Raw genomic sequence first — 26,284 nt, 5'->3', positions numbered from 1 at the left:
AATTAACAATTCTTCCAGCAACCAAACCCTAGAACACCTTCAAACTCACAAAATCATAAGCAATAGAATGAATAATTCATCCAAATGGGCTGCATATATAGAAAAATCATTTGGTTTATTCACGTGTTGAATGATTAGCTTTCTGAAACACTTCACTTAAATAATGCATTTTCTTTTTGGCTGCACCTTTTGAATTTGAAATAAGATAAAATAATAACTCTTTTTATCTAAAACTCTAATTAATTCCTAGGCTTAGGCTTCCATGAATTAATTGAATAAGTGACCCCTTCCAATGACGACTCAACCCTCAAGTGCAGTTATAAAGTTAAATTGTAACTTTATAATAAGCCATTTAATGATTTAATAATAATTTGGCGACTAAAATATTAGTAACTCACAAACTACTTTTTCTTTTAATATACTGTATGAAATAGGAGTCACACTTATTATTTCCCCATGTGACCTAATGCACTTTCAAAAAATAGAAAGGGTCCCTTTCAGTCATCACCAAACTTACCCTAAATAGTAAGCTCATGAAACTAAGCCCAAATGAAGTCCAATTTGATCCAAACAGAGATCCAACTGGAACATGCTGAATTGTGGAGAAGACAAGACCCCCCCATAATTGAGCCTCTACCTGAGAAGCCCCCCTATCCACAATAATTAGCCTAAGAGGATCAATTATAGGCTAACCCCATTGCAAAACATAATGAACTAAAATGTGGACATTACTATCCACCCTCCAAGAAATTGCTTGTCACCTAGCAATCTCAAAAACAAAGTAAGATACATTATTGTCCACCCTCTCTGAAGATCTATGTAATGTCCCGTCAATCATCAAATAGTTTGCCAAGTAGATACTTAGACCAATGTTGTGCTAATCTTATCACACTCTTAGCGTGCTGACCATGGTGAAGCCATCCAATTGGACCCAACCAACTTGCAATGTTAACCCCCTCACCATCTGGATCCTAGTATAAACCAAACTTACATCCATCCATCGTAAGGAGGTAATGACATCTGAAAGCATTTGTTACATCAATTATCCCTCTAAACTCTACTAATCCTCCATGAGTGTGACATCCAACTGTGCTACAAAAATAAAAACTCCCAAAAGTGTTGGTATCATAACCAAGAGTATCCCTTTTGTGCTAAACTACCATGGATATATTGACACTGTGAGTAATCTCCTGCCACCATGCAACTACTAACTCCATCAATTGAAGTTAAGGGTGGTAGTATCCCCGAGCCCATCCATATCAACACATAACCAAATTGTCAACATGTTGTAAAAAGAGAAATGATGACTACTCTTAACATGTAGTTATAGTTAAAAGCTCTGATCACTGTCAGTGGTTCATCACTAACAACTTGAGTATCCAAAGATGGCTCCAATCTCTGATTCTTAACATTTTTATTTGTTTGGTTCTTTGGTAACCCTCTTTGCAAACCTACCACGAAAGTTCTGTAAGGAAGCATTGTAGTCAAAGTCTCTATAATTGCTCTCACTAAACGCCAAATACCACGAGAACCTCGGATGAGAGTAGCCTTGGTGACTTTAAAGGGTCCCTCCTTAAACTCGAGACTCTCAAGAAGGTACTCAATAAATGTGTCTGTGTAGTATAAATTATTTGTGGTAGAATCAACTTGTTCCCTTGCAAACTACAACTGATTCCTTCAACATTGCAACACAACCGATTGTCTATCACCATCAAATGTGTGAGATAAAGAAATGAATCAATCAATACGAGAGCCGAACTCCAAACTAGATAATAATCGACATGTGTCTAGTGAAGAAGAGGGAGTGGTGTCATGAGGTGTCACACAACTCATAGTCGAATCCACCTCTTCAATACAATAGCTAATAAAAATCTGCCCGCCTCACCTGTCAATGGACTAGCCTCAGGAGAACATGGTGCAGCAAGTGGTTCTCCAATACACTCATCCACTATACCAATTGCAACTGTCTCTACTGCACTGATATCTGAGATAGATGTAGCCAAATCCCCAACAGATCCATCACCACAATCTGTGGATGTATCGTCATTGGCAACTATCGTTATAGAAGTTTGTACTGAAACTGCAATTGGTGAACACTGTACTTTGCTGAACTCTACAGTAACCTCACCAAATTGAAACAGTGAATCCTGAAGAGCCAACTGGGTGCTCTCTAATATCTCTAAAGTCGTCACAAGCTCACGAGTGAGCTCAAATACCTTCTCTTCATTTCGTAGCAAGGCATCATGACAAGTGCAACCCCACTTGAGAAGGTAATCTTTGTCAGCCAATAGCTGCAAATAACTGTTTTTCATTACCTTGATGGCCTCCCAAAGGGTATGAAACTTTGCAAGGAAAATATTGCTATCGCAATGCTCCTTTGTCACAGGAGTTCACCATCCATAGCTGGCTAACATCTGATGGGCAACATTATAATGCTCTATAGGTGTAGCAATCTGAATATAATTAACCTAAATTGCCTGGTCACAAGGTGTCTTTGAACTCCCTAATTGTCATGCAAGCTCTCTGGCCCACAAATTGCACTATGATATAGGAAGTTGTATTTGCATCACTCACCTCATGACGCATAACATCATGTGTGCTATCATTCTCGTACACATCAACAACCAAGGTATTGTTGTTGGGCACTTCAACAAGTGCCTCATCTGAATAAGTAAAAGTTGTTTCTATATCAATCTCCTCCTCACATGCTTCCACTACCCATGTAACTGCAATTCTCTGTGAGTTATGATGCTGGGACCTATCATCAATCAATGACATTTCTGAATCATTTGCTAAAGTCTTATATGACAAATCAAACTCATGGCAACATGAGTCATTCTGATAGATAACATCAGTAGTACCTAAGTTAGGTGTACCAACATCCTCTACTTGTACACTCTCTGATATCTAATGCTGCTGTAAACATGACTCACTACTTTTATATAAATCAGAAGTAGAAGAACTCACATTTTCCATGCAATCCTCAAAGCTAACTCTCATGATGCGAGTCAAAAATCATAGCGATACCAACAAAATCTTCCACACTTGCCTTGTCATCCATGCCCTCCAAAGGGTCAAACATAAGACTGCTATCATAAAAATGAGACCCTGTATCATTAATAACTTCAATGTTATAGGTTGATGTAGGTCTGTCATCAACGGTGGCTATCATGTCATCAACATTCCCATGATTGTGACCTCTTGTCTCATGAAAATGCTGAGACTCAATGCAGTTGTCCAATGAAATGTTGATCACTGTCAGTGGCTCATCACTGACAACTTGAGTATCCAAAGATGGGTCCAATCTCTGATTCTTAACATCTGATCCGGTTGGGTCTGTGCTAACCCTCTCTGCAAATGAACCATGAAAGCCCTGTGAGGAAGCATTGTAGTCAAAGTCTCTATAATTGCTCCCACTAAACGCCAAATACTGCGAGAACCTTGAATGAGAGTAGCCTTGGTGACTTTAAAGGGGCCCTCCTTAAACTCGAGACTCTCAAGAAGGTACTCAATAAATGTGTCTGTGTAGCATAAATTATTTGTGGTAGAATCAACTTGTTCCCTTGCAAACTACAACTGATTCCTTCAACTTTGCAACACAACCAATTGTCTATCACCATCAATTGCATGAGATAAAGAAATGAATTTTCTTCTAGGAGACAGAAATAAATCAATATGAGAGCTGACCTCCAAACTAGATAATAATCAACATGTGTCTAGTGAAGAAGAGGGAGTGGTGTCATGAGGTGTCACACAACTCATAGTCGAATCCACCTCTTCAATACAATGGCTAATAAAAATCTGCCTGCCTCACCTGTCAATGGACTAGCCTCAAGAGAACATGGTGCAACAAGTGGCTCTCCAATGCACTCATCTACTATACCAATCATGACTCTCTCTATTGCACTGATATCTGAGATAGATCCCCAACAGATCCATCACCACAATCCATGGATGTATCGTCATTGGCAACTGTCATTATAGAAGTTTGTACTGAAACTGCAATTGGTGAACACTGTACTCTGCTAATCTGTATAGTAACCTCACCAAATTGATACGGTGACTCCTGAAGAGCCAACTGGGTGCTCTCTCACGAGTGAGCTCAACTACCTTCTCTTCGTTTCACAACAAGATATCATAACAAGTGCAATCTCACTTGAGAATGTAATCTTTGTTGGCCAGTAGCTGCAAATAACTGTTTTTCATTACCTTGATGGCCTCCCAAAGGGTATGAAACTTTGCAAGGAAAATATTGCTATCACAATGCTCATTTGTCACAGGAGTACACCATCCATAGCTGGCTAACATCTGATGGGCAACGTCATAATGCTCTATATAGCAATCTATATATAATTAACCTAAATTGCCTGGCCTTAAGGTGCCTCTGATCTCCCTAATTGTCATGCAAGCTGTCTGGCCCACAAATCTCACTATGATAGGAAGTTGTATTTGCATGACTCACCTCATGACACATAACATCATGTGTGCTATCATTCTCGCACATATCAACAACCAAGGTATTTTTGTTGGGCACTTTCATAAGTGCCTCATCTGAATAAGTAAAAGCTGTTTCTATATCAATCTCCTCCTGACATGGTTCCACTCCCCATGTAACTGCAAGTCTCTGTGAGTTATGATGCTGGGACCTATCATCAACCAATGACATTTCTGAATCATTTGCTAAAGTGTTATATGACAAATCAAACTCATGGCAACATGAGTTATTCTGATAGATAACATCAGTAGTACCTAAGTTAGGCACACCAACATCCTCTACTTGTACACTTTCTGATATCTCATGCTGCTGTAAACATGACTCACTACTTTCATATAAATCGGAAGCAGAAGAACTCACTTTTCCATGCAATCCTCAAAGCTAACTCTCATGATGCGAGTCAAAAATCATAGCGATACCAACATCTTCCACACTTGCCTTGTCATCAATGCCCTCAGAAGGGTCAAACATATGACTGCTATCATAAAAATGAAACCCTGTATCATTAATAACTTCAATGTTATAGGTTAATGTAGGTCTGTCATCAACGGTGGCTATCATGTCATCAACATTCCCATGATCGTGACCTCTTGTCTCATGAAACTGTTGAGACTCAATGCAGTTGTCCAATGAAATGTTGATCATTGTCAGTGGTTCATCACTAACAACTTGAATATCCAAAGGTGGTCCCAATCTCTGATTCTTAACATTTGATCCGGTTGGGTCTCTGGTAACCCACTCTGCAAACCAACCACGAAAGTCCTGTGAGGCAGCATTGTAGTCAAAGCCTCTGTAATTGCTCCCACTAAATGCCAAATACTGCGAGAACCTCGGATGAGAGTAGCCTTGCTGACTTTAAAGGGTCCCTTCTTAAACTCGAGACTCTCAAGAAGGTACTCAATAAATGTGTCTGTGTAGTATAAATTATTTGTGGTAGAATCATCTTGTTCCCTTGCAAACTACAACTGATTCCTTCAACTTTGCAAAACAACCAATTGTCTATCACCATCAATTGCATGAGATAAAGAAATAAATTTTCTTCTAGGAGACGGAAATAAATCAATACGAGAGTCGACCTCCAAACTAGATAATAATCAACATGTGTATAGTGAAGAAGAGGGAGTGGTGTCACACAACTCATAGTTGAATCCACCTCTTTAAACAATGGCTAATAAAATTCTGCCCACCTCACCTGTCAATGGACTAGCCTCAAGAGAACATGGTGCAGCAAGTGGCTCTCCAATGCACTCATCCACTATACCGATCATGCCTGTCTCTATTGCACTGATATCTGAGATAGATGTAGCCACATTCCCAACAGATCCATCACCACAATCCGTGGATGTATCGTCATTGGCAACTGTCATTATAGAAGTTTGTGTTGAAACTGCAATTGGTGAACACTGTACTCTGCTGAACTCTATGGTAATCTCACCAAATTGAAACTGTGACTCCTGAAGAGCCAACTAGGTGCTCTCCAATATCTATGAAGTCACCTCAAGCTGACGAGTGAGCTCAACTACCTTCTCTTCATTTCGCAGCAAGGCATCATAACAAGTGCAACCCCACTCAAGAAGGTAATCTTTGTTGGCCAATAGCTGCAAATAACTGTTTTTCATTACCTTGATGGCCTCCCAAAGTGTATGAAACTTTGCAAGGAAAATATTGCTATCACAATGCTCATTTGTCACAAGAGTACACCATCCATAACTGGCTAACATCTGATGGGCAACGTCATAATGCTCTATAGGTGTAGCAATCTGAATATAATTAACCTTAATTGCCTGGCCACAAGGCGTCTCTGAACTCCCTAATTGTCATGCGAGTTCTCTGGCCCACAAATTGCACTATGATAGGAAGTTGTATTTGCATCACTCACCTCATGACACATAACATCATGTGTGCTATAATTCTTGCACACATCAACAACTGAGGTATTGTTGTTGGGCACTTGAACGAGTGCCTCATCTGAATAAGCAAAAGCTGTTTCTATATCAATCTTCTCCTCACATGCTTCCACTCCCCATGTAACTGCAAGTCTTTGTTAGTTATGATGCTGGGACCTATCATCAACCAATGACATTTCTGAATCATTTTCTCATATGACAAATCAAACTCATGGCAACATGAGTCATTCTGATAGATAACATCAGTAGTACCTAAGTTAGGTGTACCAACATCCTCTACTTGTACACTCTCTGATATCTCATGCTGCTGTAAACATGACTCACTGCTTTCATATAAATCAGAAGTAGAAGAACTCACGTTTTCCATGCAATCCTCAAAGCTAACTCTCATGATGCGAGTCAAAAATCATAGCGATACCAACAACATCTTCCACACTTGCCTTGTCATCAATGCCCTCAAAAGGGTCAAACATAAGACTGCTATCATAAAAATGAGACCCTGTATCATTAATAACTTCAATGTTATAGTTTCATGTAGGTCTGGTGGCTATCATGTCATCAACATTCCTATGATCGTGACCTCTTGTCTCATGAAAATGTTGAGACTTAATGCAGTTGTCCTCTAACCAATCTAGCATAACCTCATGACTCTGGGAAGAACCACCCTCATCCTGTGTATGAGACGAACTAGTGGCTATCCCACTAAGTAAAGGGTCAACCCCCATAGCTGCACTCTCTTCTATTATTTTTTCATGATTGAAATCATTACAGCCTTATTTTCCTTTTTTCATTAACCAGGAATCCAAAATCTTTGGGTGATGTAGTATCCTTAATATGTTTTTATGATAATTCTGACAAGAATTACTATAGGCCTGCATAGCATGCTGAAGCTCGGGCATAAGACCCTGTATAGATTTCGTTGACCTTTCCTTATCCGTGCTTGTCTTATCAATGATGAATACAACACCTCTAATGCAAATGCCTTCCCCGCAAGATAGTAGGAAACCGCTCTCATAGCACTATAAAGAGCCTAGCTCTTATGCTGAGGAATTCTGATATGCTTTTTTGAAAGTCTATTGTTTTGCAATTGTTTTAGAGATATATATGATTTTTCTGTATTTTCTCAGAATTTGAAATGATAACAATTAATGGAAAATTAAAGCAATTATAAATTTTGCACACTAAATACTATTCATCGTATGAAGTATTTAAAATGCCAAATATCAAATTGGTGCAACACACACAATTCAGAAATGTTAAGGAACCTGATAATGCCAAGACGGTGTTTGTGTCTTCAGAATGATCTGCAGCAACCACAAAAACATACCAGTAATTGACGTGGATGCTCATATGTGTCATTTGGCCAGAAACAACCAAATTTGAGCCTTCCAATACGGATGCAGCCTGTATAGGTAAATCACAGCTCAGCAATAATTCCCACACTGCCAAACTGGGACAACTGAAACCCAACGTAGCCACAAACTCAATCAAATTCATTGCTTAAAGATCGGAACCTCTAGACATCCAAATACTCGACCAACAGCAGCAAATTCATTCAATCTTTAGCATGAATTGATCCTATAAACCACAGCACAGATTGCAGCTATTCAATTATCAAGAAAAACACAATTCATTGGCATAAAGGATAGCCAATTTAAAGTGCAACCTCCATTGAAAATGTTGATGTTTTGGAAGCTTTAGTAGGATAAACCTGTGAGCTCAAAGAGAAATTAATATAATTAAAATGATATATATATATATATACAACTTTAATTAAGTTTGCCATTATATAAATTATATAAATGAATAGACATGTCTTTTCTCTTGGTATTTTCCTCATACAAATACAAGAGGACGCTCGCATTTGAAAAGTACATACCAAACATTATTGCAGCGCAAATACATTTGCAGCGATCCTCAGAAGGCCAACATGGTATCATAGCCTACTGCAAATGTATAAAAGCCAGATAGGGATAATGAGATTATTCATAGAGGGATCCTATAATAAAAATCGGAAGTAGCAGATCTATTTTTTATGACTAACTTCTCATATGTTCTCTGTTACCATCATCGCTAGACTGGAAAGCTTAAAAGACAAGCTCCACAAAAAGTGAATGATAGATGGAAAAATGTTGATCCCTCCAAAAGACCATTTGGGTGCTGCAGCATTGTGGTCTGTATGCAAGAAGACATGTAACAGTTGGAGATATAAGAAGGGAAACATACGTTCTCCATTTGTATCAGAAAGTGCATTGCCACCAGTTCTTTGGTTATAGCAATCAAACACCCAGCTGATAGTGATCAGAAGAATCACAGCAAAGACCAAATTGAGAATAGTGGGGGACTGATACGATGTGGAGAATATTGACAAAAAGGGGGAATAGTCTGCAAGGAAATAGAGTCACCAGTAAGAAGAATCTGAAGTATCCTAGCTGCTCAATTATATACTCACAGAAATATTATTGAGAGGGAGATACTAATTCGAATAACAAGATTATATTGAAAACACTCCTTTATGTCATCAAAGACCATACCATGCATTACATATGTATCATTTGGCTTCTCTATTCATGGGAAAGTGATTTATGTCTGGGGAACATGTGAGACATACAGTCCAGAAGGAAATACAAATTATATGCATATAAGGAGTAAAGAATATGAAAGGTATTTGCAAATTTCTTGGGAAGACTTTCACGGAAATGAATGTAATCGATTGAGTTGATATTACTTGTAATGAACTGGATTCTGATCGGATCCGTTAGGTTAGTAGAGACAATAAAATGGTTTATAGATGAACTTTAAATGATTTATTATAATGCACAAATCTCATAATTGGATAAGCTTGATATCAACGAATTCATTAGGGAAGACCGTGTGTGTATCCAAACTCACCTATCGTAGAGTTCTTGAAGCTAAGAATCTATATTGTTAAACCATGCTCTATTGGTCATAGGGAGTTCCCATGTCATGAAATCTTATGGAGGGGTTGGCCTAAATTAAGAAGGTTGATTGGCAAGAAACAAGACGACTATACAATGTGTAGTACAACAAGTACACAACAATTATCATGCTCTAAGAGATGCAAACACTTTGCTAGCAATTGTACTAAAGAGAAATAAGAAAATGATATATTTGAAGTCATCGATGAGCGGAGGAACCTTTCAACATGATCCCATTCTGTTCTAGCGCAACATCTCCACTTACAACCAACAATCCACATGAACGACATCAATTTACCTTACTCCTTTTATAGTAGGACATCAACGCCAAAATTGAAGGAGACCAATTACGTCAAAAGGTAGAAAGTCCATCAATGTGGCAAGAGAGGAAAATATTGCCAGACAAGATTGACGACAGTGCACAAGTTTTGATATACAGATCCTTATTGTTCAATAGCAGAAATGAACCCGAGGCAAAAAATTAAGTATATTCCTTGACTCATAATTACAGGCTCGTCACCTCTACTAAGGGGTTGGCATGGATGGCGTGGAAACTAAATCAAATAGTTATGGATGGGCCCATGCTTAGCATATCTTATAGAAACCAAGAGAAGCTTTAGAGACCTTAATTTGCTAAAGGTGTATTCGATCCTTGTTAACATGTAAGGTGATATGTAATTAAAAGATGATAAAGGTACAAATACTAACTTTTATGGATGTAGTACGATGATGAGTCATACGAAGATTAATGTGGAATGCTTTTGGTCAAACAAATAGATTATATATATATATATAAATTTAAAATTGTATTTTCATTTGAGTCATATATATTCAAAATGACATTTAATAATTTGATATAATGATTGTGAGATCTAATATGGGAGTATGAAAGATAAGTTCTTACTTCTATTATTGAAAATATAAAATAAATATTACAATCATTTATGTTATTGTTAGTAGTAGGCAAGAGTTAAATTTCTAATAGCCTATTTAACATTTTTATTTGTATTTCTATACATCCCACGAAGAGCTATTTGCCTTGATCTTTTCCTTCGACTATGTTCTTACAGGAAGAGGGAGTTTGACACATCCATCTAAATGAGCACATAGAGTATATGTTTCAGTTGATCTTTGAAGATCTTGATCGTTAGATTCAGAGGGAGTATGACACTTCATCAAAGGCAATTTTGCTTTTGGAGCTCGGATGATTGATTTTTAGAGGGAGTTCAAAAGTCCTTGTGTATGGCTATATGACCTTAATGGGCCTATCCCCTGTGTACATCGTGATTACGTGACGACCTCCAAATGATTGTCACTTGTGTTTGCAGAAGTTGTTGAAAGGTGACAATCTTACAATAACTTAATTTTCTATTATGATTAATATCTTACGATATCTATGTGGATCATGATAGATTATACTTTGCATGGTCAATCTTTATATGGTAAGCATTATAAGTATGCGTGTGCACATACCTTATAAACAATTTTTTGAGTACATGGTGAATGTAATGCAATTTGATGTTTTGGAGGCCATTACACAGTACTTGGTGAATATCATGCAACTTGATGTTTAGGAGACCATACCGTACTTGGTGAATATTTTGCATCTCAACATTCTAAAGGCCATTACTCGAAGTATTTTGAGACCAATACTCAAATGTGATATCAAAATGGTGAATATCCTATGCTAATATTCTGGAGACCATTGCCTTATTGAGTACATGGTGAATATCAAGTGTTGATATTCTGGAGACCATTACTTAAAGTTTTGGTGAATATCATATGTTGATCTTTTGAAGGCCAATACTCTTAATATCATATGTGATATCAAAATGGGGAATATCTTTTGTAATGTCCCCACTCCTTAGGACAAGTTTTACCTGTATAAATTATTAACAACACAAACTATTAAATTTATTTCTAATGATTGATATCTAGAAATACCATTATTACTTCACATCCTTAAAGATTCCTTACATCTAGGCTTCCTAATCCTCTGGGAGGATCCTGTGTGTCTTAAGGTGTTGTCCTCAATTCTTTGGCTGTCCTTATTGAAACTACCTTTCAAGTCTGGCTTCATAATCCTTTGCGAAGACCCTCTGTGCTCCATAGGACAATCCTCGATTAGTTAGCCATCTCATTGTTAAGATCTACTAGGTCTTTCTATCAAACCCACTATAATTCTCATATCTAAGTTAACCACTATTCCTTACAATTCTTGGTCTTAATAATCTAATCTAAATATATTTATTCCTATGATCTAATTTCTTACTATAATATAACAATTACTAATTATTAAAATATCCTAACTATACTCTAAGAGTTTTTACATTTAATTTCTATAATCTAAATTGATAATAATAATACTATTACCAAAATTGATAATAATAATATTATTACTATGCATTAGTAATAGTACTATTATAAAATATCCACATATATAATTAATAAACATTTCTTCCTATCCTAACCTTGTACATACTTACCTTAATTGACGGCGATAGAATTGTCGCGCTTTGACGTGGTAATTACCTTTTAATTGATTCCTCGTGCACTATGCTTGGTACGTCTCTCAAGTCAAGGTTTGATGTTGTGCTTAATCATTTAAATGGAAACCGTTTGTTCACCGTCCTTGCTACTTGACAATTTTGTGAGCTCTGTGTATGATGTGATTCGTACCTCCCTGATCTCTTTGCCAACTGTATCTTCCCGATGATGTGGGTGGGTTTATGTATGCTCTTTGGATTTGTGCATAGGTGGCTAGGAATATCTTTCGATCCTCCCCCATTTCTTCTTTGTTCAATATATATATATATATATATATATATATATATATATATATAGCTTGCGTGGACACCACCCTTGGAGTTGTCGATTGGTAGGTGTAGTTTCGTTTATTAATAACATTAGTTAGTTTTTGATACGTTGGGTAACATAGATATGTTTGGCAATAATAGTATTTAGTGTTTGAACATAAATATTAAATATTAATGTTCAACAATACTAGCTTCATATATTTTGTTAATTATTTGTTTATTTATATGTTATACTATAATCTAGACAAATTTATTAATAAAATAAGGATTAAGATATGAAGAGCAATATTAAACGATATACATATTTGAAATACATTGTGCATTCATCCATCAATTTGGGGCTCACAACATCTTCTGATCAAAGATATCTTTAAAATTTGCCATACCTAATATTACCAATGGTGTAATACGTGTCATGTGTTTATCCTCCCTAGCTAAGAAGGACATGTCCCATGAAGGGACATGTCCCTTATCTTGGTTTATTTCTCATACAAATACAAGAGGGTGCTCCCATCTGGAAAGTACATACCAAACATTATGGCAATGCAAATACATTTCCAGCGATCCTCAGAAAACCATCAGAAACTAATTTACAATTCTTCCAGCAACCTAACACTTGAATACCTTCAAACACACAAAATCATAAGCAATAGAATGAATAATTCATCCAATTGGGCTGCATATACGGAAAAACAGTTGCTTCGTCCACATACCAATGACTAGCTTCTCCATGACACTTTCACTTAACTAATGCATTTGCTTTTTGGTTGCACCTTTTGAATTTGAAATAATATAATATAATTACTCATTTACTCCAATACTTTAATTTATTCCTTGGTATAGGCTTCCATGAATTAATTGAATAAATGGTTCCTTCCAATGATGACTCAACCCTCAAGTGAAATAATAAAGTTAAATTATAACTTTAGAATAAACCTTTTAATGATTTAATAATAATCTGGCCACTAAAATAATAATAACTCCCTAAATAGTAAATACTTATCCTTTTAATATACTGTCCGAAATAAGAGTCACACCTTTTATTGCCCATGTGATCAAATGCACTTTCCAGAAATAGAAAGGGTCCCTCTCAATCATTACCAAACTTATCTTAAATAGTAAGTGCATGAAACTAAGCCAAAACAAAGTCCAATTTGAGCCAAGCGAAGACCAAATTGGAACATACTGATTTGCGGAGAAGACAAGACCCTCTCATAACCAAGCCTTACCCTCAAAAGCCCCTTTATCCACAATAATTAGCCTACGAGGGTCAATTATAAGCTAATCTCCATTGTAGAACAAGAACGAACTAAAATGGGCTCACGACATCTTCTGATCAAAGATATCTTTAAAATTTGCCATACCTAATACGGAAAGAACAAGAACGAACTAAAATGGGGACATTAAATTGTTACACATTGAGCCTTGTGATTCTCTTCATATATTGACTAGTAATAACACAGACATGAAGGTTTATGGGAAGGGTTCTATTGACATGGGAAAACCAAGACATTTAATTGTTGTACTAGCCTTGACCACTAATCTCCTTGCTCTTTATCAAATTGATCATGGGGTGCAAGGTAGAATTGTTGAGTTCACTACTGATTATGTCTACACTAGGGACACAGAGACTAGAGATGTCATGGCTATGGAAGTTGTTGCTCATGCATCACAATTTAATTCCTTTCATATTTTGTTGATGATGATGTCTTGATGTTCCCACTCTTCTACCAAGGGTGAATTATGTGTGCGAGGATAATTTTGGACACTAGAATCACTGTGTTTGTTAGACTTTTGGTTAACTTCCTACTCCTTCACCTCCTGTTTCTTTGGACTTGAGCTCTACTCTTCAATAGGGATGATCATAGTGCTTCGGATCTTGCATTGCGGGATGATTACTTGGATGACATTTTAAGAAATGTTTGTTGAGTCTTACATTTCAAATTTAGGAGACATACTTGGGGTTTCTCTTCTCTTTGATGACAATTTCATCACAGTTGGAGTTGAAGAATTTTCTTTTTTGGAGATTGGCACTCTTGATTTTTTGCTTCACTTGGTTTGTCACATTTCATTGTTCAACTTGATCATGATGATATGATGGATTTTTTGAGCTTGGAGATGCCTATTCACTCTTCAAAGATGCATACTTGGAGACTTCCTTCCTCCTTCAATTTGGACATGGATTGGCTTCATCATCATTTAATGTACTTATTTTTCCTAAGCGGAGACATTGCTCATAGGCATTGGATTATCTTTTGTTTCCTGGTACACTTCGGATAATTGTATGTATGCATGTATGATGTATGTAGTCCTTGGGGGGTTTGGCGTCCTCTATCCATGTGTTTGTTTCTTCTCTTTTTGAAGGGGAGTTTTGTCCCATGAGGTTTTCTCCCCTTCTTTGCTTTATGAGAGATTTCATTTATTGCATTGGATTTGCATATTGTACATGGGTATCTAACATGACCTAGTAGCTGAGGCCCATCTTGCATTATGAGTTTAAGTGGGTGCCCTTGATTTGCACTTAAGGGGAGTGTTGATGTAATTAAATATTTACTAATTACACTTTAAACATATTTAGGATAATGCATTGCATATATTTTTGCATACGAGACACCTAGGAGTTTGCTCCTATATTTGGACACAATGTATGACGATTTTTATGTTAGGTGGTGATAGTTGTTATCACATTCTACTTCATGTGTGAGATCAACCTTTTGTCATTCATCACATTATAATCCTCCAAATGTGGCATATACTTCATTGTATAATGAAGGACGATTCACCTTTTGTGGGCATGTATTCCACCTTGTGTAGGTGATAACTTATCTTCTCCTTATTATTTTCTTATTGCCTTGCTTGTATAAGCAGACCATTTATGTACATTATCAATAATATAATTCTTGCGTCTTAATGCAATAGCATTGTCATTCTCTTGTGGAAGTTATCTTGGTCTTTCATTTGATTCTAGGGGTGTTGTAGAGTCACCTAAAAACTCTAATAGAGGGAATTTTCTTTGTTATTAGAAGTAATTCATTCCTTTAATCACTATATTTTTTCAAATAAGTAGCATATACTATTAAATTTGGGGCACAAATTTAAAAAATGCAACTTGTTAAGGGAAAAAATGCTAAAAGCCCTTAAGGAAGCTAAAAGGGGCAGGATTGTCCTTGCTCTACACATTTTATTTATTTGTAAAACTTCAGCTGAATGTGATTTGTTTAACTTTTAAACTTATTTTAAAAGTGTTCACTTCACCATTTGTAGAACTTGGGAAATGTTCTTGTAGTCCCCAAAATGGCATCTCCACTTCTCTGCATGCTTCTCTTCTAGAAACTCAGAAACACTATTTTGGGTAGGCTCATGAAAATCTATTTTTTTCACTATTTTTCTGTGTGTCATTGGTGATGAGATAGATCAAACGTGTTCATGCTATGGTTTAACCTGGATCGATGTACTAAGCTACCCTAGTTGGTCAATAGACAAAATGCTACCAGAGCTTGTTGGTTTCAACTTCCAGTTTCAATTAATAAATATTAAAAACTGATGACAATCTCAGTCATAAAACTCATGAACCTGATTTGCTAATTGAAAGTTGGCAGAGATTTAAAACAAAATAACAACACAGTTTCTCCAACAGTCTTTTTGCTACTTCTTATGACCTTATAATTATTACACACGGAGAACAGTATTATTAACAGGATGCCAATATTTAACAGTACTTGATACAAATGCTCTGACCTTTTCTCCTGTTAATTTACTTCACAGCTGTAGCTTCAAACACACGAGTACACCTTGAAACTACTATAGTCTAAAACCTGGAGCATTATTTCTTAATACCACATGATTCTTCTGAGATATACATTCTAATTTCCAGGTTAAATTTCTTGCCCTTCCATGATCATAACATCTGGAGAAAATGCAGGTACATTGTCGGGTCATCCATTAATGTTCTCCACACATATTCTGTTTGCCGTTCACATTCAATTCCTTTATGCATAGCTTTGTTGCTGTTGACTCCAAGGTTTCACAAGTCTGCATTCCTCACCAATCTCGAAGAACATCCTATATTGCTGCATTTTACTACCTCCACTAGAACTGTGCAAATACCACCATGACTGCCTGTTTGTTCTTTTCCATGAAAAAAAGATCACTTCACCTATGCTGCTGAGACACTTTTTGCCAGACGGGGACATTAACTCGGTGGTTTGCTTCGGTTTTAAGCACAAGATTAATGCTCTACAGAAATACCTTGGTGACTAATATAGTCACTCAAAACCAAATCCGGGATGTGCAGATTGCTTGCTCACCTTCTTAAGATTGCTTCGGTTGCGAGTAACTCCTCAGTTTTAAAAATTAGCTTCACGAATGAAAGCTATCTGGAGTGTTAAGACGTTCTTTTATCTACTTCTTTCTTAACTTGGGTATCTATCACAACACCAAATATAGAAGAATCTTCCTGTGCTCTGTACCTGTACGACAGTCAGTTACTAGTGTTGCAGAGAAATGCTGAACTTCTGTAGGTTGTTCCTCCCACCTGTTCTTCCTTTGCTTACTGGGTTTTAACAATCCTTCTTTAGCTAGACACATGTTACTGACTATTCTGAGCCATTGTTGAACTTCTTTAGCTAGACACCCATTTGAATGCTGAAGATAGGTCCCGCTCTGACGAGACTTGGTATTCACAGTAATTGGGCCAATACCTTCATTTCTGACTCAGTTTCTAAATTCTTGTTTTATTCTCTGCAATCTTCCTCTCACTGTCCTGGCTTAATTCTTCAATCATGGAACCCCTGTCTTCTTTCCTTCTCTGTGTCCAGCATGGCTCCTCTCTCTCTCTCTCTCTCTATATATATATATATATATATATATATTATTGTTTCTTTATTAAACACTAAAAGGGAGGAAATTATGTGATAAATACATTGTGAATCCTAAAGACCAGGAGGGGATGTGACAATTAATTAATTTGCAACCTGAGCTGTGTAACGCATGATTTTCAAATTTCGAGTAGTGATCTAGGAGCATAACAAATTGGGATACCAAAATTAGATAACTACGATAAATTTATTCAGTTTTTCAGTAACTCTGACATTATCTGACCCCATTTCAACTACCAAGGAGTAGCAGGTTTTTAATAAAAAGTGTGGAACCTCTTAGATCCTTACCGAGAACCTTAATATAATATTCTAGTTATCAAATTTCTTGCAATGTATAGTTATGTAATAGCTGTAGTTGCAGAAGATAATAGAGTAGAAGACATTACATCTATTGTTCAGAGTTCGTCCATTTTGTGTTAGTTTTCAGTTCAAATGAGAATTTATTTTGTTCAACAAACTCTATGATACACTAGGTTGTTCAATTGTCTTCTAAATTACTATCTTAATGCAGATCAAATAAGAATTGTAAAGCTCAAGTAATGCCAATCATCATTCACAAGACAACAGATTTTTATGAATGACTTTCTCATTTGTGATATATACGAATTGCCCTTTTAAAATTATTTCTGCATAACTTGTCCAAAACCTTTGTTTATTGTAGCAAGCAATGGATGTTTCTTGTTGATGCATTTTCAGAAATATGTCTTGGGGAAGGGCATAGATTTAAGAGCTTGTAATTCTAGTAAAATAGAATGATTAATATCAATTTTTTCCATGGTCTCCAATCTGAGTGGAGTACATGGATTTTGATTGACTGAGAACTATGCTACATTGCTAAGCGATAAAATATTAATCTCATTATGATTTAATTTGAACCTGTGAAGTTGTGGAAGTGCTGATTTCTTTTTTCCATGTCATCTAAGACACCGTTTCCTTTGATTTCACAGGTTTGGATTGGTTCTCCTTTGCATATGGTGTGGTGGACCACTGAGAGTCAACTACTGAAGCTTTTGGCAGATTGATTGTATTATATGTGTAATAGTGATTCGTTATCATTCTTCAACAAAATGATAGGATGTTATTCGATTTTTGGAAGAAGCTCATCGGTACAGTTGCTGATATGTTGGAAAATTTTAAATTTTTGTCAGTACTCTTTTGCTTTCCTTTTTGGTTTTTATTGTATATTTGGTTGAGCTTTATTTAATAAGCAAAGCAGTTTTTTGAAATAAACTGTTACTGGAATTAAATAGGACTACCTAGAGTTCATTTTTTTTTTTCTCAGCATTGAAATTACGTATCTTCCCATCAAAAACAATAAAAAGAGACATCTAAACAGATCTTCCTTATGGTCCCATTGCCTAACAACTCTTTGAAGAGTAGATTTCCTCTATCATTATTATTACAAATATGTAGACATAAATTCCAACGAGTTTAAAATTAGAGGCTTCCACAAATATCATAACTACTGAGCATGCTACAGAGTTATAATTGGCTAGCAGACGTGACTGACAGCCGCCGACAAAATCCTCTAGAAAATACTGAGCAAGATACATAATCAAATTACATTTGCTTTCAAGTTTATAATTATAGCTTCTACATCACAAGTTGAGAATCCTCTTCTGCAGAGCAGTGCTTATTGAAGTCATTAAGGCTTACTCAATACTCTCCATGTTGATGTGATTCTGTGTCCTTTCTTCCTAGTTTTTTAGCAAACTCATTACAGCTGCAACGATTTGTTCATCCACTCCATTTCTGTTACAGACCAGAAGTTCCAAATTATCCAAGTGTTTTCCCAAACTTTAGAATCACCAAAATCTGCATTGCCGCTTTAATGGTTGCTATTGCTTTATTATTCTGAATTTTCAATATGTTTAGGGAGGAAGTTTCAAAGCCAAGTAGTGCATCTATAACTCACGTTAAACTGAAGTTCCATAGCCACCTTTAAAGGTTTTTGCATTGCCTAGTGCAAAATGTCTAGATGTTCAAAATTCGATAATTATGAAACTTCCATGGTCGTTGGCAGGGCCAGTGTCGTTTTTGACTGAAAAAACAGCCAAACAAGGGGGCCGGCCCTTACAAATAGATTGGTAACAACCAACGTATTACCACCACACAAAACTACCCCCTACTGCTGTCAATCCAAAAACAACACATAAAGTAACATAATAAAAGTCGTACCAGGCATGAAACTAATATTGCCTATAACAGTCCTAATTATACTAAAAAAGTTTATCAACAAAGGCAGAGATGCCTTAAACCAGACTAAGTTTCATAACCAACAAAACATAAAACAAAGGAAACCCAGAGGGACAGGCCCTAATTGAGCTGCTTGTCATCCTTCCCCTTAAGGAGAATTTTAGCCCAATCCTCAGCCATGAAATTGAACATCCTGGAGTCCTCATTAGTCAGGTCCCCTTCCTGATTCTCTTTCAGCAGGTGCAAAGTAGTGGCCGCAGCATGTATCACTTTGATAGTGAATTTAGCCTGGAGTCTTTCCTCTAGGGTGTGCACTCTCTCCCTCCGCTCACTGCCAACCCGCTTGCGAGTCTCCTCGGGGACTTCCTACTTGCTGCTCGGACTACCATCCACCGTGCCCATGTCGATTACCTACAAAATCGAGGGGTTGGAAGTAAACATTTCCTTAGGTGAGACCTTGACAGGGGAAGACACTTTCATGAGGGAGGGGGCTCTTTCCACCATGTTAGGGACCTGGTCTTGGGGGAGGTCCACACACCCAACGATAATTGAAGTCGTGACATGGGTCATCTCTTTGCTTCCCTTAGTAGCACCCCTTGAGCCAAACATTGAAGAATCCAAGACTTCCACCTCCTCTTCCTCCTTCCCCAAGCCAAAATTTGAAGTCTTCTGTTTAATTCTTTGTTTATGGTGGGCCACCTCCTCTGACTCCAAATCCTCCTGCGAAGCCGTGGTTCTCAGCTTCCTTTTACTATTGGTTTTTGCAATTCTTCCAGATCTCCTCCTTCCCCTTCTCGTCTCATCATCCAAGCCCTCCATCTCCTTCTCTTTCCCTTTCTTTATTTTCATAACTTTACAATGGGGGGGATTTTCCTTTCTTCAGGGGACTCACTTGGTGAAGGTTGGGGGATGGGGGCTCAAGGGCCCGTAATTCTAAGTGGGATATGGTGGGGACGAGGGTCATGGATAGTTGGGATGTCAACCTCCATGATCTTGGGGGTAACAGGGCCAGGTGAAATTGGTAGAGACAGAACATCGATCCCTGATGGATGATAGTACAATTGACTTCCTTCCTCATTTTCTCCTTAACATCAAAAATCCTATCAACTAATTCATTAAGCAAGCAAAAAGGGATAGAGATATAGTCACGATGATGAAAGTGATTCAAGAGAGGAAAATGATAATAGTAACAAACACAATACCTCCCTTCCAGAGTTAAATACTTCATCAGTACCAAACAAACTCCATTCTAGGGTTCAGGAAGTTTCTCATATAAAACCCCCCCATGATGCCTAATGGGTTCCTCACCCACTTGGAAAAAATGATTTAAGCTAGCTTCATCAGTAACCTTGGTCACCTTCTACCACTTTCTCCCTTTCATCATAAGGCTTGTTGCCAACGAGATAATCTTCTTAGATATCTGAAATGTAATACCATTCACAGTGACCTTTCTATCGTCCCAGGAGTTAACAAACTACTGAGAACAACTCTCATCAAAGCCATTAAGAGCCTCCATGAGTGGGACCAAAACCCCTTCCTTACGCATATACGAGACTAGAGGTTTATAGGGGCTATCCTCGATCGCCGAAGGCTCAATACAAAGAAGACCCTCCCCCAAATAAACAATCTTCACCAGAATTTTAGCTTCTTTCAGACCTCTTCCTTAGAGACGAAAATTCAAAAAATAGACATACTTATTCGAAAAAATGGGTTGCCTTCGTTGCTCATAAAGGCATTTACTGTCATGGCTGCCCATGTCACATCTTGGCTTAGCTATCACGTGCCAACAACCCTTACCCCAAATTCTTTCCTTTCCATCATTCCTAATGATCCAAACCATTTTTACAATTTGAATTTCTACTCATCACCAAGTACGAAGAAATGCACAAGAAAATCATAAAAAATATGCCCATATCGTACTTAGGTATACTTTTCGTTTTGAACCATGCAAACTTATTATTAAAAGTACCCATTAAATCCTTCCTTGCCATCTGTCCATGGTGGCCCAGTCCCATCAAACCACTCAGCGCTGAGTTGTCATTAAGATCCAAACAACCTTTCCAACAATGCATAATCATTAGATAGTTTCTTTGTTCATCATAATTCTTACCAAATTTGGTAACATTCTAAATTCTTTCCAGTAGCGTAAGCCATGCACCCTTAGCCCTGATGCCACCATCTCGTCTGCGACCCCATTACCTCCCCGAAAATGATGCTATAGTTCAAACCTTTTTAGGATGATTAATAAATGCCTTATCTCTTCTATCACTCCTTTGATCGCTTATCCCTCTTTCATATTACCTATAACAATTTCTATAATCATTTTCGAATCTCCTTTGATCTTCACATCCTCCCAACCCACATTTATTACCAATTTCAAACCCCATAGGAGCACCATGGCTTCAACAACATCATTCGAAACTTTCCCAAGGTTACCAACATAGGCCAAAAACATTTTGCCCTCATTATGTCTAACCATTCGTCAACCAGCCGAACCCTCCTTTGTCGCAGCACCGCCAAAATTAAGTTTAACCGAGTTCTTCTTAGGGGGTCTCCATCTCGTCAATTTCCTAGCAAGATATTTTGCATTGTCAATCTCCATGAAGCCTTCCTCAATCTTCCATTTCTTGACAATCCTTAGTTCAATCGTATTGGGTTGGAACACTGGTTTCTTTCATTTATAAATCTTCATATTTTCCACAATCAAGTTGAGAATAATTCTTGTCACAATTTCCTCACTTCTCTCTTCATTTCTAAAAGCCCTTTTGTTTATCTCCTTCCAGATGCCCCAATAGACATGGGTGGGAATCACCTTCTACAATTGGATATGGAGGGGCTGGAGGAACGAGCAATACCAATTGCTAGCAAATTGCTCAATTCCCTTATCAAACACCCAAATCAATTCCAATTTTTGTAACAACCTACCCTTATATTATTAACATAGCTACGCTCTAAGAAAAGATGGGGAATACTTTCTTCTTTGCCTTTGCAAAGGTAGCATCTATTGGGCAATTGGAATCCCTTTTTCCTTAAATTATCAATGGTAAGAATATTTGAACTACAACATCATTTTTGGGGAGGTAATGGGATGGCAGATGAGATGGTGGCATCAGGGCTAAGGGTGCATGGCTTACGTTATTGGAGAGAATTTAGAATGTTACCAAATTTGATAAGAATTATGATGAACAAAGAAACTATCTAATGATTATGCATTGATGGGCAATTGGAATCCCATGCATGGAGACCCACTAAAAAATATTGACCTTCAGTATTAGATGGCTAAGCCATATTCTCCGCCAACATTTAGGCTCCATATCTTTCTCAAACATCATCCTATAGGTAGAACTGACAGAAAGATCCCCAGACGTGGTCGCCTTCCAAATAAAGGAGTCAGTCTGAACCACCCCTTGGATTCTATACCCTTTGAGGTCTTCTAGTTCCTCCACTAGATTTCCACCATCTAAGTAACCCTGTTGTAATTGTAACCTTTTCCATCTCCTACCCGGTTCTATAAAATTCCCCACCTTATTTCCCTCTTGCAGCTGAAGGTAGTTTCTAAGACGACCATACTTTGTTCTGATTAGGGGTTTCTCAAGAAGCCAAGTGTCCTCCCAAAAATTAATCTAATTACCATCTCCTGCTAGCCATCTAACACCTTCCCTAAGTAAACTTCTGTTTTTTATTATATTAACCCAAATCTTGGATCCCATAGGAAGTTTCTTTGGATCTTCTCCAACTTTGCCACCATAATCTGAGCAATTTTGAACAATGAGAGAGAATAGATTGGGAGCCCTTGGAGGAAAGGAGTTAGGACTTGAAGCTTACCAACACTACTTAAGGTTTTACCTTTCCACTAAATTGATTTTTTCTGCATTTTCACCAGAATGTTATTCCAAAAGTGATTGCTAACTTCTTTGATAGTCAAAGGGAGCCCTAGATACATGTTTGGGAGAGCAATAGTATTACACCCTAGGATATTTAACACCCTCCTTTGTCTATCTTGCTTAGTGTTGAAAAAGAAAACTATACTTTTATCGAAGTAAATTTTCTGTCCCACATTAACAACATATATCTCTGATACATGTTTCCAAGCTTTAGCCTCCGCTACTAAAGGGACCTCGCTTAGGAATGTATCATCCACGAATTGTTGTATAACCTTTGTCAGAAGTGAGGTGGCAGGTTTAATGCCTTTGATCTCCCCTTCCTCCACCTTCCTCAGGAATGCTCTTCCCAAAACTTCTACCACCATGATGAACAGGTAAGGAGAGATATGGTCCCCTTGTCTTAGACCTCTCTCCCCGTTGAAGTTTCCCCAAGGTGACCCATTCACCAACATTAAGTAATTAACAGTCTCAACCATCGATCTAACTAATTTTATGACCTCTTGACTAAAACCAAAATTTGCCATGACCTCATACATAAAAGTCCAATTAATCCTGTCATAGGCTCTGGAAATATCTAACTTTAAAGCCATCCCTGGATTACCACTTTTCTCCATAGAGTGCAACACCTCGTGTTGTTATAGCAACATCAAGGATCTAGCGGTTCGAGACAAACCCGTTTTGAGTTTTTCCAATAAATTTATGTAGTAGCAGCTTTAGGCGGTTCACCATAGTCTTAGAGAAGATCTTATAAGTGGTATTGCATAGGCTAATAGGTCTGAAGTCCGAGAGAGCCCTTGGGTCCTTAATTTTTGGAACTAGAACAAGAAGCGTTTTATACAATCTCTTGAGTAACTTCCTAGTTCTGAAGAAATCACACACAACTCTTATCAGGTCAACCTTTATAAGCTCCCATAAGTGTTGAAAGAAGGCCGGGGGGAAGTCATCAGGATTCGGAGCCTTATAGGTTTTCATAGAGAAAACGACTTTTCTAACTTCCTCCTAAGAGACTTGCTGCTTAAGCACCTCATTTTCCTCTACCAAGATCACATTGGGCATGGAATCAATCAACCATTGCCTATCTTCCCTGTTGTAGGCCCTATGCTCCTTATAAGAATGTTTAAAACAATTGCTAGCCCAAGTTCCAATCTCCTTAGTTTTTGTTAGTTTGGTATTATTGTCATCCGTCACCTCATCAATCATGTTCCTCCTTTTATGGACAGAGGCCAATCTATGGAAAAACACTGTGTTCCTATCTCCTAACTTTAGCCTTAAAACTCTTGATCTTTGCTTCTAGAAGGTCTCTTCTTTGATCATTGTGTCCTTTCACACCCTCCTGCAGTTTTCCTCTTCTAGAATCATATCCTCTGAGGCAGAAACTCCTCTCCCAATGCCTTTTGGAGCTCCTCCAACTTTCCTTCCACCTCAGTCATAAAAATATACCCAAAGTGAGTCTTTTGCCATGGTCGAACATTTGTTCTCACAACGTTAAGTGAAATGCATGGCAATGGTATGGTCTCCTTTGTGCTATTGTTTTCATTAGATAAGCATTTGATGTAGTATAAAACTTTCAAATTGGAAAAAGCCAATCCCATTATTATGCCATTTGTTTTGTTTAATGTCCACCCTTCATTAGTGGGTTTTATGAGAAAATATGAGTTTTTATAATCAAATATTAAGACAAGGTAGCTAAAAACTTTGAAAAGGTAATTTAAAAAAATAAAATTTATAAAGATAAACATCTTGATATTTGTTGGACAGTTTCAGATTTCAGTTATATAATTACTAATATCCTTTAATTGTAAAGATTACCAATACTTATGCTTTTGAATTACTAAGATTCGAGTCAAATTTCATCATTTTCAAAATATTTTTAAATTTTTTATAACAATAAACTATCAATTTTTAATTTTTATAATAATATTTAAATTTGTATAAATAATCTATATAAAAGAAAATATTTTTTTCCTAGGTGATTATCTTGTGTCCTAAAATCTATTGTAAAAAATAAAAATTCATGCTATTGAATTGTTTTTGGAAATGCCAATATATTTTGGAGACTTGAGAATATTGCTTTTTCAAAATGAAGATGCAACTTCTGTTTCTAGTTTTTGAAATCAAATGATAGCAAGAAAATTGCTAGTAAAAAATAATAATGATAAATTTAGTATTCTTATATTTTACATAGTTGTGGTTAAGTTATTCATATTCATGTTATTATTGATTTTGACATTTTGCATAAATTTTGAATTAAATTAAAAGGGTGAATTTATTTATATAATCTATAATAACTTATTTTTAAAATAAGTAATTTTGTGAAAAGTGACAATTATTTCATAATATAATAATATTAAATTATGCAATAATAATAATAATAATTGTAAGTAAAATATTGGGATCATAATTTATGTCATATTTTATATGATTACAATTAATATAATTCTTCTTTAATTAAATTATCATTGAAGTCAATGATCCCATGGTCTACTGGTGAAGTTGAATGGTTTACAAAGTGCCCACCAAGAACCAAGTCTTGTTGAGTGCAAGGCTTCAACACCATAAGGGAAGAGGTCGAGATTGTGCTTCGGGTGATTTTGATGGTGTGGATGCCCCTCAGTCCTTGGCTTTAAGCCGAAGAGGTTTTAGGCATGAGTGGGCCTTACTGGGTTACTACATCATTTTAGTGGTGGTCTTTGCTAGTTGGTAACTTGTAGGCGTCGTGCCTCACTGGGTTGGCTTGCAGGTGTGAAACCTCCATCAAGAAAAATAAGCAATGAAATTAATATTATATACTAATTTATTTCTAACACTTGTACTAGTTAAACCATTAACAATTTAGAGATGAAGTATTATTGATTTTGACATTTTGTGTGAAATTTGAATTTATTACTTTTTAATTTAAATTAAAAGTGTGAATCTATATATGCTATCCTTAATAACATACTTTTATTATAATAATCATCTTTCTAAAAAGTGACATTTATATCATCACGTTTTTCCTTTGAGTAGTAAAAGGCAACCACTGAATTTTATTAAGTTTTAAAAATATTTATAATTTTTTAACTCGTTCAATGTGTGGGCACTAGGGGAAAAAGAACGAGGAAGAAAATCCATGGTGTACCTTGGGACCATGCCAATCTCCATTGTAAGAGATTAAAAGGCATATTTTTAGA

General features: G+C 36.8%; 1 protein-coding gene across 4 annotated transcripts in view; it reads left to right on the top strand.

The window, feature by feature from the left end:
• GSL05 (glucan synthase-like 5) overlaps positions 1–18,264 on the top strand; it is a 67,723-nt gene extending 49,459 nt beyond the window's left edge. For all 4 annotated transcript variants that reach the window (XR_016362741.1, XM_089822089.1, XM_089822088.1 and 1 more), the window contains one exon: positions 17,982–18,264. The gene's annotated coding sequence lies outside the window, so the exon portion shown is untranslated. The remainder of the gene's footprint in view (positions 1–17,981) is intronic.
• The last annotated feature ends 8,020 nt before the right edge of the window (positions 18,265–26,284 follow it).

This window comes from Cupressus sempervirens, chromosome 3, assembly GCF_028749045.1.
Source record: "Cupressus sempervirens isolate cs-2001-9-10 chromosome 3, ASM2874904v1, whole genome shotgun sequence".
Classification (NCBI taxonomy): domain Eukaryota; kingdom Viridiplantae; phylum Streptophyta; class Pinopsida; order Cupressales; family Cupressaceae; genus Cupressus; species Cupressus sempervirens.
Note: the sequence above shows the minus strand (reverse complement) of the source record. Positions and strands in the feature narration are given on the sequence as shown.